General features: G+C 43.0%; 1 protein-coding gene across 3 annotated transcripts in view; it reads left to right on the top strand.

Moving 5' to 3' along the window:
* ankrd11 (ankyrin repeat domain 11) overlaps positions 1 to 15269 on the top strand; it is an 84741-nt gene that overhangs the window by 5138 nt on the left and 64334 nt on the right. For all 3 annotated transcript variants that reach the window (XM_018752588.2, XM_029256400.1, XM_029256401.1), the window contains exon 2: positions 9812 to 9883. The gene's annotated coding sequence lies outside the window, so the exon portion shown is untranslated. The remainder of the gene's footprint in view (positions 1 to 9811; positions 9884 to 15269) is intronic.

Here is a 15269-nt window from a genome sequence, read left to right as displayed (position 1 = left end):
TAGTCAGTGTGCTTATACGTTTAACACATCTGTGCTTGTTCTATGTTTTACTTAATCTGAATTTGATAATACGTTAATTGTTCAAAGCATCCATACAGGGTTTTTGTCTTTGGTTCCTCCGTGAATCCTCCCTCAGATGTATAGGTGTGTACAAGGTTTTTTCATTATGTTTTTATCTGTAATATTTTACCTTGGAGAAGTTCTTAATATGAAAGTGTATGCTTCTTTTTATGTTTCTGTACAGAGAGTTGTTGGAACTATGATGTTAAACATTCAGCATGATGTGAAAGAGGGCTATGCCCCAGGTTGGTCTTCCTTATAATGGTTTATAAATTAGCAGATTTTACCTAAAAATGCCATTTAGGTTATGTATTTGAATAAGGCAACTTACAGTGTTAGGTTTCTTTTTCTAAGCTACTTAAAATTTACTCCTTTATACAGCAACATAATTGTTACAATATCAGTTCAGTTTAAATGTTACTCTGCAGCACTATAGTCCAAACTGATTTAAACTTGGAACCTTGAAATTGCAAGGTATTTGGTCTTACCACTACATACTGCCTCCGTTTGTAATTGACAGAGGTTAATGTTTTCTAGTTTTACCGCCAGCTGTGATACTCTTATCTGCCCTGCTTGTGTAGGTGTTCTCTCAGGTGCTTTTTGTGTCATTTTCTAAGACCCAGCTGATACAGAGGTTTTACGTTGGTCTAGGTGCAGTTATTCATCTGTATCAGTAGGACCCAAACAGTCTAGCCATTTCTTCTCCCACTAAGACTGTGCAGTTTCATAGTTCAGTACGCACACTTTGGAACTTGGGGAAGTGTTATTTGGTCTCTTGTTCTCCGTGGAGGGATTAAGTTGCTGTGACTGCTGTCCCAGCGAATAATGCCATTCTTTTCTCAAGACCTTGGCCAGCCCTGGCTTTTTCCAGCACCTCAAGGCTCAAAAATAAGGCTTAGGGAGATTCTCCTTGAACATGTCCTCCTTAGTGGGGTCTATCACCCAGGCCTGTGTTGTGGCCAGCTGTGGCTCATATAACTTCTGTTATGACCTGTCTATGAGGAAACTCCACCATTGCACCATGTGTTTTCTTTGTTTAAAAAAAAAAAAAAAAGGTCTCCTTATGTAAATACACTGAGACATATGAATGTGCATGGGCTCATGGGTGTGTGCGCGTGCAGTTTTGCAGTGTTTATACATCTTTTTTTAGTTCATAGTAGTTTCCCTGTTTCAGCTCCTGGGGAAATGTGGTGATTCACTGAAAAAAAATCTTTAAAACAAACCCTTTCACTGTGTTTCAGATCAGATGATGATCAAGGGCTGTGTGGATGGTATACATTCTCATCCTTGTGGAGGTTTCTAACCAAACTGCACCCTGCCTAGTGTGTAGCTTGGCTCATTTTGTTCTGCAGATTAATAGTTAACCCAAAAGCCCTGCTGGTCTCGTGATGTGTATGTAATGGGTGCTTGTGATTCATATGACCCTTTTATGGCTTCCTTAGACACGTAAGGAAATTGTGCTGACTCCTGCAATAAGCCTTCTTTGTGTTTTTATTTCTTTATTCCTTTATTTACCCTGCCTCTAGATGAATAGTTAAAAGTAGCATTATACAGTTCACCACCTGATCAAAGCTTGGTACTATATAGTGTCTGTCTGATTCCACCCTAGGAATCTTTGACTATATAGAATGCAATATATAGCAAGAAATGTGAAAAGACATTTAGTACTCAGAAATGTGTAAATGATTTGCAGACTCCTAAATCTGATCTCCTTGTCACTTTTGTTGATGTGAATTCTGCAGCACGTTGTAGGAAAGATTGCAATGTGCTTCACAGAGATAATTGCTTGTGCAGTCATCACTACCACCCAGAAGCTGTATTTTCCATTCCATGGTGAAAAATAGTGTTAGTATAGTGACCATTTACTTTGCAGTTATGTTTTTAGGTTATGTCTGCATTTTTTGTTTGTTTGTTTGTTTGCATAGTTACATATGAACACTGTTTATTATGTCAGTTTTGTATTTCAAAGGTATTTTTCATGGTTTGTCTCTGCTCTACCTCTAAATGTAACAGTAATTGCAATGATCGGTGTTTGTCTAATTTGTGTTCTGACAACCATGGCTAGTTTCAGCGCTTGGAAAAGCTGTGTTTGCTCCATGACAGTCAGTTGGCCTGACAGTGGGCTTTTGGCCGGTAACCTCTCCTTGAGAGAAGTCCCACACGCTGGCTCCAACATGAGTGCGAGGGGTGAGCTGGAAATGTGTGTCGGGGGGGAGGGGCAATGGAGAGTGTGAATCTCATTAAGGTTCCTGCATTCAGTAACGGCAGCTTTGTCAGGACATCCTGATGGCTATCTGTAGAGATGCTCAACACTTTTAAATTGGTTGGGGGGTTGGGGCAGAACAGTAAGCATGGACACATGAAGAATATGACCTGTACTTGCCTGTGAGTTGTGGTGTTGAAGGGAGCTGTGTGAATGAATGTCATTCCCCTATGTTGTTGGAAGGGTCTGGAATATCTGCAGCTCTGCTTTCTGTACTCCTTGGTCCCTTTTACTTCCTGAAATTCCTGAAATGCAATGAACAAACTAGGTTTGCCTGAGACTTTCATATCTGCAGCTGTGTCTCCTTCTCTCAATGTAATGCATAAATTGTACTTCTGCTGAGATGTACGTCGCTTTGGACAAAAGCGTCTGCTAAATGAATAAATGTAAATGTAAAATGTAGGCTGCAAAAGCTGGCCCCTTTTTCTGTCACACACTTCCTATAGGTAGCTTCTGTGGAGGTTTCTGTATGTGACTGCACACGACCACCTCTAACTTTGCCTTGCTCTTTAAACGAAAGAGGTTTTTTGTGGGGGAGCTGCAGCCTTTAAATAAGTAATGTTCCCTCACAGTTGGGCTTGAATGGTGAGGAGAGCACTCCCACCCATTTGCTTTTCTGCATCAGTTTATTCTGATTCCCTTACTTTTCCATTGGTAGTTTCTTCTCATCTGAAGACAGGTTTTTGATAAGTAGTGATGAGAAATGTGGGGTATTGTAAATCAAGAGAATGTCATTAGAATGGTCCTCCAGAAGCTGCATTTGAGATTGCTGTACACCCCTGGCATTGTTAAGTATCTCTCCCCCCTCCCCCAAAAAGCATAATCTTAAACAGTGTTGCCAGACAATTTTCAAGTAATTATGAAATGGATGTTATCACAGTATGTCTGAACTGATCCTACTTTGTGGGTTAGGTCCCATTAGGGTGAGTGGGGTTGTATGCAGTGGCTTCTGTCACATTTCCCCACTTTGTTTTGATTTCCAGTGTGCTGAGAAGACCCAGGTGTGTCTGCCTGTTTTTAATCAAAGTTGTTGGTGTGGCTTAACACCAGGAGGGGCCTGGGTATGGAGATGAAGCACTATGCAGTGCTTCTGTTTTCACTGCTTGATGGTGTTTGCTGCCATGGTGACCAATGAAAATGGGGAAACAAAATGCTCAGAAAAGTGAACACACAAGCAGGTATTACTATGCAGGTTGTGAAGGGGCCTGGGTTAGTGCTCAGCAGCCTTCCAGGCCTGCTGCCATAAAAATGTGGGAGGGAGGTGAATCAATTCACTGGTCTGTGCTTTGATTCTGGAATAGTGCACATTTTCCTCTTTCCACCCATGCAAAAGTAAAGCTCAGATCCCCTTTTTCTTATCTTCCAGTTAAGGAGGTTCTTCATGATAGGAGGCTGTGTCTGTTTGTCACCCTCCTATGTAAGTTCCTCTACTCTCCTCTAGGCACTCTGTAAACTTAAGGGCTGTTACACACAGTCTTTATATTGTAACACCCATTTGTGCAACTGGTTTTGTGCTGAAGTAGTTGTGGTTAAGTACCTGATTCCAGTTGTATAAGCAGCTTTTGGACCAGAGAGCTTGTTCCCTCCAGCAGTTCTTACCACCAGTACCTTACTTCAGGATGTGAAAGACAGGGGTCAGGCTTTGCAGTCAAGGCAATAATCCAAAGCTGCAAAATGTGACTTGATTGATTGTGTAGATCGTTTGAGGCATGTGGGTATAAGTAAAGAACTATTTTTTTTAGCAGCAAAAACATCTTCACTTTAAAAACTCATTTGAAGTAAGCAAACTAAGCTGATGGATGTTCAGTGGTCTACTTACTGCAGACAAAAGTCACGTGATGGTATAGCTGTCAAGTACATTTTCGCTCCTTAGTGTCCCTTTATCAGTGTTCTTGTGGAGATATGCCTTGGATTTGGCTTGGCAGAAGTCTCTTGGTCCTAGTACAATAACCCTTCTGCAAAAGAAGGCTATGAGTAAACTTTTAATTGCTGTGCTAAAGTGTTCTTTTTCCTTATCGGTAACCTTGTCTGAAATGAATGCATGTTCAGCAACCTTTTTTGAAAAGCTTTGAAAACATCTGGGTTTTTTTCTATTGCTTGCTCTCTATTCAGTGAATTTAATATGGAGAATGTTTCAAACATCATGGCGAAACCTGCACAGACATTATGACAACCTGGCATTCAAGTCTTGCAACAGCCTTGGCACATTCAGTATGTAAATTAATGGTACATAGTCCCATGGTGAGTAGTAGACTGGTGGAAGAATATGTGTATATGTGTGATGGATAAAGTGCTTGTGGGGTTAACTGTGTTTTCCCTGCTTCTTTTTTAATTGGGTGTTATTATGAGGGCAATATAATATCCTAACCCTGGGTTTCCCAGGCTGTTCATTGGCAAATGAAAGTGTTCCTTCCTTTTGATGTAAAATGTGATGATTCCATATTGCAGCTACCAGGAGGGGGCAGAGTGTGAGGTTTGAAAGGGGTCAGCTGATCATTAATCCTCAGTTCACCCCTGCTGATGTAGTTAGTGGTGGTCTGTAATGGGGGTAAAGAGTTCTGTCAGTGAGCGGGAAGGGCTGTGAATTCAGCCGGTCACCAAGGGGCTTGGAGCTAGGAAGTATAGCCACAGCATGCCTGACATTTGGGGGGGGGGTTGTGCCTTCTGCTGCAGCGGTGTATATGTGTTGATTTGTTGTTCAAAATCATAGCCCTCTCCTTGCTTTGTGCAGTTGTGGAGCAACAGAGCAGTGTCATTAGTGCCCTCCTGTTCATTTCATCCATATTGGCAGCTATTGAGCAGAATGTAAGCGTGTGTTAAATGACAGAAAGGTCTGTGCTTTTGCAATTTGACATTGTGGAAGAATCTGGTATGACTCCAGATCTGGCTGTTTTGATCAGCCAGTGCCCTCAGCTGCACCCACACTGTAGGTGTTCCTGCTTCTTCCCATTCCCCTCATTTGTCAAGCATGCTGCAGTATGAAAGGGGGGAAAAAGGAGCAAGGCTGCATTGTACAAAAAATAATTGCGTGAAACTGTATGGAGTGTGGCTGAAAAATATATGTGCTGTTTGATGGAACACCTGTTTTGAGTTAAGGGAACTGTTTGAGTTCTCAGATTGTGGGCTTTGTGGTATGGAGAAATGGTTGCCTTGACAACAGAAGAATGCTGGGTGATAGGCACGTGTGCCAGGCGCAGCAAAGCTGAATAAACAGAGTGGTGGCAATGTCAGGACTGGTGCCTCTTACAGGTTCATGCTTATCAAAGCTTGTTGTAGATTGACATCGGAGGGTGCAGTGATATTAAAGGACCTTTGTTACACTACATTGCATACATTTCTCTGCTACCAAAAATGTCATTTATGCAGTCTCATTTCTCTCATTTCTACCTTCTGGCATCATCCTAAGATCTTGTTTGTTGGTATTCCATCCAGCAGACACAGGGTTTGCCCTCCCAGTCGGTTTCGATTCTTCAGGCACCCGGTGTGGACTGTCTTAACATCCCACTACGTGAGCTAGCATTACTCACCAGGACATGGCCTAATGCACTAAACCCCCAGACAGGCGTCTGATGCATATTGATGTTTTAATGCATATACTGGCTGGCGCAGATACACTGAACTTGATATCACTGGGTATCACTGTTGAAATCAATGGGGCCCATATGTTTGGGGACTCAGACAGCTGTTAAGCTGAGTATTTGTAGAGAAACACCAGCTCAAAAAATATTTTATTCTGCTAAAGCCCTTTAACATTTTTCTTTACAAGATATTTTTTTAAGACTAGTGTTTTCTTTGTTTTGCCCCATTTTAAGGAAACTCTATAGCTCTCTGTTCCAGGGGCTTGTGATTGTGCCTGTGCTCCCCATCCTCTGGGCTCTTCAGAAGTGTCTTTGTTTGCCTGTTTGTGTATGAGGTGGAAAAGTATGGTGCTGTCCCTGCAGAAGCCAGGCTGATCAATAATTTAGGTGTTTTGGAGGCACACTCCACTGTGCTTGCAGTGTTCACCCCTTCTCTATTTTTGTGCATCTCCCCTTTGCACCTTTGAGCTGCAAGGTCAGGTTCCTCTCCTGTATGGTAGTCAGATAGGATGTCCAAATTTAATTTGCCTCCGTCATGTTACAATAAGCTTCTTGCACCAGAAACTTGATGCATGAAATATAAATCAGGCTACTCTCTTGTTCCTCTGTATAACCAGTGCAAGGGTTTGAGTCCTTCAGAAAAGACAAGAGGAGGAGTCATAAACATTGAAAATAAATGGCCACACAGGATGTACTTCTGAAATCTTTGTCCAGGAGCAAGTTATTGGAAGGGAAGCGTGTGAGCATTGTCATGTTAGTTAAGCTGCAGTCGGTGTACTGCAGTGTGTTTTTTGGCTAGCCTGAAGCATCAAATTAATGCATGATAAAAAAGGTATCTTTTCTCAGATGTACTCTGCACATGTGCACTGGGAAATGAGCAACTGGGGTGGTAGTAATTATTCTTGATTTTTCAGGTAAAAGGAACTTACTAAGTTGTGCAAATCATGTCACTTTCTGTAATTTCCAAGACCATAAAAGTAAGACTAGACGAATGAGTATAAAAGATCACCATAAGAGGGGAACATTATAGTACTCATCTCCTTCACTCCCACAGTGTCTTCTGGCTTCTATGTTTCTCCTTTATCAACGCTGCTGCTGTCTGAAGTGCGTAGTTGTTGAAATGTGTGCAGCACCAAATGCCATTTGTTTCATACACTGAAAGTGCTGACTTGTAGTGCTTTTTTTACTGGTAGAGATTCACAACATATACATTCTATCATTCAGCTAGTACTTTGTAACTTACAAAGTTAATCTGCTGATAAATTACCCATTTGTATATTTTTACTGGAGCTGTTCAGGGAGAGTACCAAGCTCAGTGGTACTGCAATAGGAGATAGGATTTGAACCTGGGTTCTTTGAGTCTGCAGGCACCAGCTCTTACCACTACCACCTGCTGCCCCCAGTTCACTTAGTGACTGTCTTTTTCGAAGATGATGGAGGACTCAGATATACTCTTCTGTTCTACAGGAGAATAGCCCCATGACCACTAATGTCAGTGATGGTAGAGAATTCCGACTCATTTGCTGGTGAAATTGTCAAAAAAAAGCCTTGTAAACACCTTGATTTTGGCCTTTGCTCAGTGCAACATTTTTTCTTATTTGGCAGCAAGCCATACATTTCCTCAAAAGACAGTACAATGCTTCTTCAGTATGGTACAAAATTGGTGTTATGCAGGCCTTATTACTGGGGAAAGAAATTACCAATAGTTGTGTCCCCACTGCTCAGTGAAAATCCTTTATTGTACCATTTAAGTAAAAAATGGTTACTTACGTATATTTAACCTTTTCAGTTATGTGTAGTAGCTAAGCAAAAATTCAGTGAAGTGGTTACATTGTTAGTTTAATTTTTTTGATACAGTTGTATAAACAAATCTGTTGGTTTAGTGATTGCCATGCAGGAATGTTGCTGAAAAAGTCCATTACTGCTGTTAAGGGAGCTAAGGAGTCGTTCTTTAAGGCACACACACACATTGTACCTGTCTCACCAGTTCACACATCCATCTAGTGTGGCCTTGGCTTGGTTGCCTGCATTTGTCTTTTCAGATTCTTGAGCTACTGAATAAGGCTACAGAGACAGTTTACTTTACCACTTGCCTTTTCAACTTAACTTTCTACACTTGTATGTCTGGAAAACAGGACAATGAAAAGCTACTGAAAAAGGTTATATTTCGAATTTAATGACTCCTGTTCAAGGAGGAGCTTTCTCCTCAGGCTCAAAATGCATTCTGATGGGGAGGTTACCAGGCAGCTGGAGGGCCTGAGCAGATGCTTGAGGAGCTCTGGCAGTTTCTGTGGACTTGTGTAGGGCCTGTTGGGGTTAGGCTCGCATCTACCTCTTGGTTTGTAGCTTCATGGCAGCATTGTATTGCATAATGTCAACAAGGGGCAGAAAAAAATCATTGCTTCGGTGTTCCACGGTGCTCAAAGACTGAGGCATTGAACAGCATTTTATGGATTTCTAGCATGGGCTAATCCTTCAGAACTGTTATAGGATTAGGTTATGGTTTATTTCATTGGGTACCCTCCTAAACCTTTTGGTTACGTGTCTTGTTTGTAATGTTATATGTTTTTGCACTATGGTACATTGAAGGACAAGATTGTCTGTGGCAGTTTAAATTACTACATTTGTAGTACTCTAAATTTGCAGAACAGCAAATGGTACCTTTCCTCCTAGCAGGTCTCAATGGTTTAGTTGTGTGTTGGCTAGCACTGCTCTGGAATGGATAATCAGCTCGTTACACAGAAAAGGGATCCACGCATGGTAATCTGCATTTCTCAGATCTGCCAGATCTGCCCCACAGTGGTCCTGAACAATGCCGTTTGCCTTTCAGGGTCATCCTCTTCATCTGAGTTGGGAGAGCACATGGTGGGTTTGCTGACCTTTGCTGTAACCTTTAACCTTTTTTCCACAAGACTAGTTAGTGAATTTTAAATCTTAATAGTTGTACCACATGATCATGCTGCTTTATGGGTAATTTTTTTTTAGCATCTCTGATGTAAGAAGATATACACATCTTAATTTTTTGCTTTTTTGCCTTAATTGCTCAGGAAACTCTTTTGAGGTTCCTGTTCAGTTCAGCATCCATTAGGCAGGAATTTGCACTGAAGGCACCAGAAGAGTCGAAACAAATGACACTGTCCCATTGCATAACCTTTCCCTACCATGTTTTGTCCTGTATTCCCTCCTGCACCATCTCTCTGGAGCCAGATATCATATAGACTCAGTGAATTACTCCTGTGACTTTGGGAGTTAATCACTTTCCACCTGCAAACAGGAGTTTGTGCACACTTAGCCTTCCCTCGAGAGCAAAGGGTCATAGTATTGGGCAGGTGCTAGCTCAGGGACTTTCACCCAGACTGTATAAGAACCTCTCTTCTCCGCTCCTGGGTTGCCCTTGTACCTAGCCTACAATGACCAAGACATCACCTGTGAAGGTAGCAGTGAATATAGGCTTGTATTTCACCCAACCCCCATTTTAGGTGTCAGAAGAAGCACTTAAACAAATGTCAGTATTCTGCTGCTTTGTCCTTGGAGCTTGACTTTCCAGAATAATCTTTGGTTACTTGAGAAGCTTGCTGGAACACCCCTGTGCCTTTGTGTGTTTTACTAGGTTTGTTGCACAAATTCTAGTGCAGCTTTCTGAAGACTGGCTGCAATTACTTTATGCCCATTGTTGACAGTGTTTAGAACGCTCGTGTATATAATCCAACAGAAGCAACTTGACAGATAGAGCTCTCTGCTGTGAATAGGGAGTGGTGGAGAGCAAGTGCTCTTGGTCTTCTGAGGCACACTGCCAGCCAGTGGTATGTGTACTATCCCACATTAAGATCTTGTGGCTGCTCCTAAACTTGGCCTGTGAGGAATGTGAAAACTAATCCTAATACTGCCTTTTCCTGCTTTTCTCTTTTAGACTTTTTAAGGAAATAATTGCTACAGTATTTTGGATTTAAACCTCACCCCAGTGAAGACAACCATGGAATCGGTAAGTATCTGAAATTTTCTTATCAGTTATGTGAACCTGTGGAACCTGTTCTTTCTTTGTTAGTGTTTTGCAGGTTAAAGAATTTTCCCACAAAAAAATGGCTTTTGGTTTGGGGACTTTAAGTCTAAACCATTTTGGCATTCAGTGTTTTTCTGTTGCATTCAAGGACAGGAGAGGTAGCATTTTGTCCAACTACTCAGTAATGCAGCCAGTCACTTCCTTTACCCTTCTTTCTGTGTTCCACGAAGGAAAAGTTCTGCTGTGAATGGGTGCACCTTGTGCACACATTGACCTGGGTGTGAATTTTCCCGCTGTAACAAGGAGGCATAAGTACTGTATTTAGTGGTGAACGTAAGTTAGGAGTGCAGCCTTTAAAATGGCTAATCTGCATGATCTCAGTTTAGTTTCAGGGAGACTGCTTCAGTGCTATAAAGGTAGCAAGATTCTGCCGCTCATTTGCTGGGCTTTAAGGAGAAGCTGTCATTACAGTTGTCCTTGCTTTGGTGGCACTGTGCTGCCTATTGGATGCTAGACTGGAATTGTGGTGGTTGGAAGCAAATGTAGTGATGGTGTCCAGCAGTGATTCATCATAACTGCCCAAAAAAGCCCTGAACAGTGCAGGAGAAGACATGGTTATGATTCATGTTGTTGGCATCTTTGAGAAAAGCAATGTTAGGGCATTTTTGAGATTGAGAGCAGCAAAGTGTGCCTGTGTCTGTTTGCTTGCATGTCTTGAGACTGAAGAACCAAGGATTGTGTGTGCATTTGTTTGAGTGTCCTCCTGTGAAGGCCAGGAAAAGTGGGTCACTGCCTTGGCTCTCCCCTTACTGAGTGCACACAGTCCCTGAAGAGCCGCCCCCTGCCTCTGTGTCACGTGACACCCCATCCCCCCCTTCTACAAGCCTCATCCTTCTTAGGCAGCCCCCGCTCTCTTCCCTTGTCCTTGCTTTTTGCTTGCAGTCCTGCTGCACCGCAGCTCAGCCGTTTACCTTCTCTGCTTACTGTCATTGGAAACCAGGGAGGTGGATTAGTTGCTTCGTGCCCCAATGGGCTCCTTTCTCCCGCCCCCTTCTCTGCATGTGATACCAGTCACATGGTTTCCAGACAAGCACCTCCAGTGCTGTAAATCACAATCAGGCCGTATGCTCAGCCGCTCTGAGTCCTCCAGTAGTGATGTGACTGGGTGGGGGTGAGCTGAGGAAGCCTTAGGCTCTTGTGTAAGCCTACCCCCACACGCAGTTTCTCTTTCTGCCTTTGCTTTTTTTATCCTTCCTTCCTTCCTCACGTTTTATAGCTTGCTGCAATAACGGCCGTGCTTGAATTGAATCTTTGCAGCAGCGTCTGCCAAAAATATGGGACTGAGTTGACTTTGCTGATTCCGAGCTTTTCTTTTTGTCTGTCTGTCTGTCTCCCTCCCTCCCTCTCATTGTCTGCACCACTTGCTATGAATTTTTCTGAGCCAGCCTCTGTCCCTTCCTGGGATTAGTCTGCTGCGCTGCAAATGGGGAAGTTGTTGCTGCCAGTCATATTGCATAACTGGCATATCCCAGGACTGAGACAACTGTAGGACCTTTGTTTGCTGATGCTGCTGTGTTCTCCTCACAAACCCCATGCTATCGTCTCGTTAAAGGGCTCTGTGTGCTTCAGACAAGCAACCTTTTGTGGAGGGAGTTGAGGATTCGCTGCATTTCATGTCGCAGGAGCAGGATGCTGCTCTCTTGTAAAGAGGTGGGAATTTAGTTGCCCCAAATTCTTATGTATGCTTTGCAAAGAGATGGCAGGTGTTTGAGTATGCTTGACTGGTCCAGTCTTTCCTGTTTATTATTTTTTTCCCCAAACTAAATCACACACAGGACATCAATTATATGGGCCGAGAATTGCATTGAAGTATATGCTTCAAACCACAGTGTACCAAGAAATACTACAGTTCCTTAAAATGAGTCAGTAATGTATGATTTGGGCAAAATTGTGAATTGTTTGTTGGGTTTTGATATCAGTACTTAGTATTTCATTTGGTCTTAGAAACTTTGAATACAGTCATGCTGTAATATACCTGGAATACACAATAAAATATTGCACAGAGTAAGACTGCTAGGTTTCATGTGGTTTGTCAGGTACAAGGGCCCCATAACTGCTTGCATATATACATTTCACTTCATTTACATTTGTTTTCCAGTTCCATCAATGCATTTTGCTGATGAAATTGCACAGGACTGTTTAACATGCTCCACCCTAATGCACAGCTTAAGCAAAGCACTGAGTTGAACAATCTCTCAAACCTACCTAGCTGTTGAGCAGCAGCTTTGCTGCACTTCAGGATGTACACTTGTGACGAGGGGGAGGGGGGGAACTGTTGTGCCCTTAAAGTGCTGGCCTCCTCTATTTGGGTGTATATGTATGAGCTCTGTTAGTTACTCTGGATGAACATCTCCAGTTGGCAGGTCAGTAAAGTTAACAATTTTTGATCCTGCAGATTCTGAAATTCAGCATCCATGCTATTGTGTAAATGATGCCAAACTAGCTCTTAAAATGACAGCCCGAATGGAGAACATGAGACCAAATATTCAGTCTTGGAAAGGCGGCTTTATTCTGTAGCCATTTTGCTCTTAATAATTTGAGAAGAATCAGCATTATATTCATGATACATGAGGATGAAGTCATCAACATGTCTGCTGATTGGCCGTGAACCAGCCATTGCTCACCGAAAGAGCAAGCTAGGGCCCCAAAGGGGCGGGGGGTGCATTTATCTGGCTTGTGAAGAATCCACTGGCATTGACCTGAGATTTCTTTTGTTAGCATCAAGCTAGTCTTGTGTGCTTAACCCACCATATATCATCAGTTCTGACTGAAGGTTGCCATTGATGCCAGTCAGCAGCAAGCTCCCTTTTTCAGGAGTATGAAGGATCACCCATTTAAACAGTCTATCTAAACTGATAGTTGTCTAAACTGCAGCTTCGAGGATGATGATGGTAATGATAGGATTGTGTATATGTGTATCACAGGATGGTAAGTGATGTCTTTTCAGGCTGACAAGATCCAGCCAATTTGTATCATTGTCACTTTTAGGTCCCCTGGTCTCAGCTTCCGACTGGTCCAGACGTGCAGATTTGCGTGCACGCGTAGCAATTTCTCTGTTAAATTCTCAGTGTCTTCTCTACCTCATCTTGGAGTGTAAAGTATACAGATATTTTCCATCATAATCTTTCCCAAAGAGTTTTTGTACTATACTGAATTTGCTAACGGAACAGGCACATCCTTATGGCATTTTTGTATTTTGAGAAGTTATTACCGAGGAAAAAGTAGCATTTAAAATGCTGTCGTTTCGTTGTCTGATGAGTTGGCATTTAAAATGCTTAAGTATCCCAACTAGGCAATGTGGCTGAAGTTGAAAAAGTAATAAACTGATTTTCACATCAAGACCAGTTCAATAATAATGCCTTAGCAATTCCTCTCCCCACATCCTGATTGTGTCTGTATGTCTTTCTGAACTGGTATGTGAGGCAGCGGTACTGGCCTCTTTCAGGTGTCCTCCGAGCTCCTTCAGGCCCTCCTCTGGGCTTCGTTAGACAGTTTCTGTCTGTCAGACAATCATGGAATTAACCAGAATAACGTCATGCTCGACACAGGTCTTTGAGTGGGAGCTGCTTCAATCTGTCAGGCCCTTGTGTGCAGTAAATAGAGGGTGGGTGGAGGTGCAGGGAAGGGGTGGCCGACAGGTAGTATGGCACACAGGTCTCCTTGGGATTGCTCAGAACAGCAGATTGCAGCACAGCCGGGTGCCATGAAGACAGCTGCTGCCAGCCTCCCCCTCCACTCCTCCCATCCCCCACGCCACTGACACCCTGTCCTACCCTGCATGTTCCTGTGGGATCAGCTGCTCAGGGGTCAGGGCCCTTCATGTGCTGCAGTTGTGGAAAAGGCCCTGGACAGACTCTTCCAGCCCCTGCACTTGCAGCATCTGAACTTGGAGGAGGGCATTTGAAATTGGTACACATACTTGTGATTAGGTGAGTGTGCACTGCACGCACAAGGTGATACATGGAGCAGCAGACAGACAATTTGCAGAAATTTCTTTGCTGTTTTCATGGCATAGTGCTGGAGATAATCATTTTCTACTTTGATCAAGAGGAGTTCCACTGAGGGGTTGCTAAACATTCAGCCTATTTCCTATAACAGTTAAGGTCGGAGCCATAGTGAATTGTATTTTGAGGTGGTGAAAGGATAGAACAGCAAGTGAGGTTTGACTCATGACTTCCTGTTTGAGGAGTTGCGGGTCCTGTGTCTACCATTTAAGTCAGTCAGCACCATGTTTTATGTCTGGCCTGTAGTTTTGGACCTAAAGCAGATCATAGGCAGTATGTAGTCTGAGGCCTTCATTGCCCTTGTTTATGTTTCATGGTATCTGTGATGCAGCAGTGCAGGCCAGCTCCTTGCTGTGTGTGCTGTGCATCTTCTGTATCACGTCAGTTGTTTTTGATAGAAATACTGTATGGTGTTACTTTTCTGCAGCTTTTAGTCTTAGTAGCTCCAGCCAGTCGAGAATATAGGAGGAAGCAAGAAAGGTGCATAGCACTGAAGCTAGACTGAAGTGCTTCATGCCCCTAAAATGACCAGACACCATGTCCACCTCCTCCCAGGTGGAAGACCAAAGGATGCTGGCATACCAGCCACCATGGACAGGAATGGAGAAGCCGAGGGGAACAAAGCACTGCTTTTGTTTGCCTCTAATTTTTGAGTGGCCTCCCAATGAGCTGTGTTTGTGACCATGCATTTATTCAACATGCTGCAGTGGGTTTTTTGTGGGGCTGTTAACATCCCCTTGTCTCTCATGCACACACATTTTCACATTCAGACTTGCTGTCTGCAGTAATGACCAGCTAACTATTATGGATTATATGGTCAAACACAGGACAGGCTTTGCAACAGAGTTCTGGCAGTTTTTGTTACAATGACATGTCTGTGCTAACAGTTGTTATTCCTGGTGTTGTTTCCTTTTCTATGCGTGATGAGAACTGAGGGGAGAGAAACCAGCCATTGCATAATTCCTAATTGTTCCCGGTCATCCTCAATCTGTCCATGGTACCAATGTCAAAAACGGCCTCCTACCGTGACAGTGTTGACAGCTCATGCTGCCCAAGACCCACAGCTTACCCCCACTATATTGGCAATAAGCACTGTGCTGTCTGGAGGCTCAGATGTGGAACTGAATGGACCTGGATTTGGGGAAAGGAAGTGTTTAGGCCTGAGTTATTGGGAACATCTGCGTTCACACAGTCATCCCAAGTCTCTGCTGGGCAACGTTCTTTTAAACTCCTGCACACAAGATGCAGAGTCCTTTGTGACCCTATCATTGAAAGCCTAGGATATTCAGTCCACTATGTTATGG

Source organism: Scleropages formosus, chromosome 11 (assembly GCF_900964775.1).
Source record: "Scleropages formosus chromosome 11, fSclFor1.1, whole genome shotgun sequence".
NCBI lineage: Eukaryota > Metazoa > Chordata > Actinopteri > Osteoglossiformes > Osteoglossidae > Scleropages > Scleropages formosus.
Note: the sequence above shows the minus strand (reverse complement) of the source record. Positions and strands in the feature narration are given on the sequence as shown.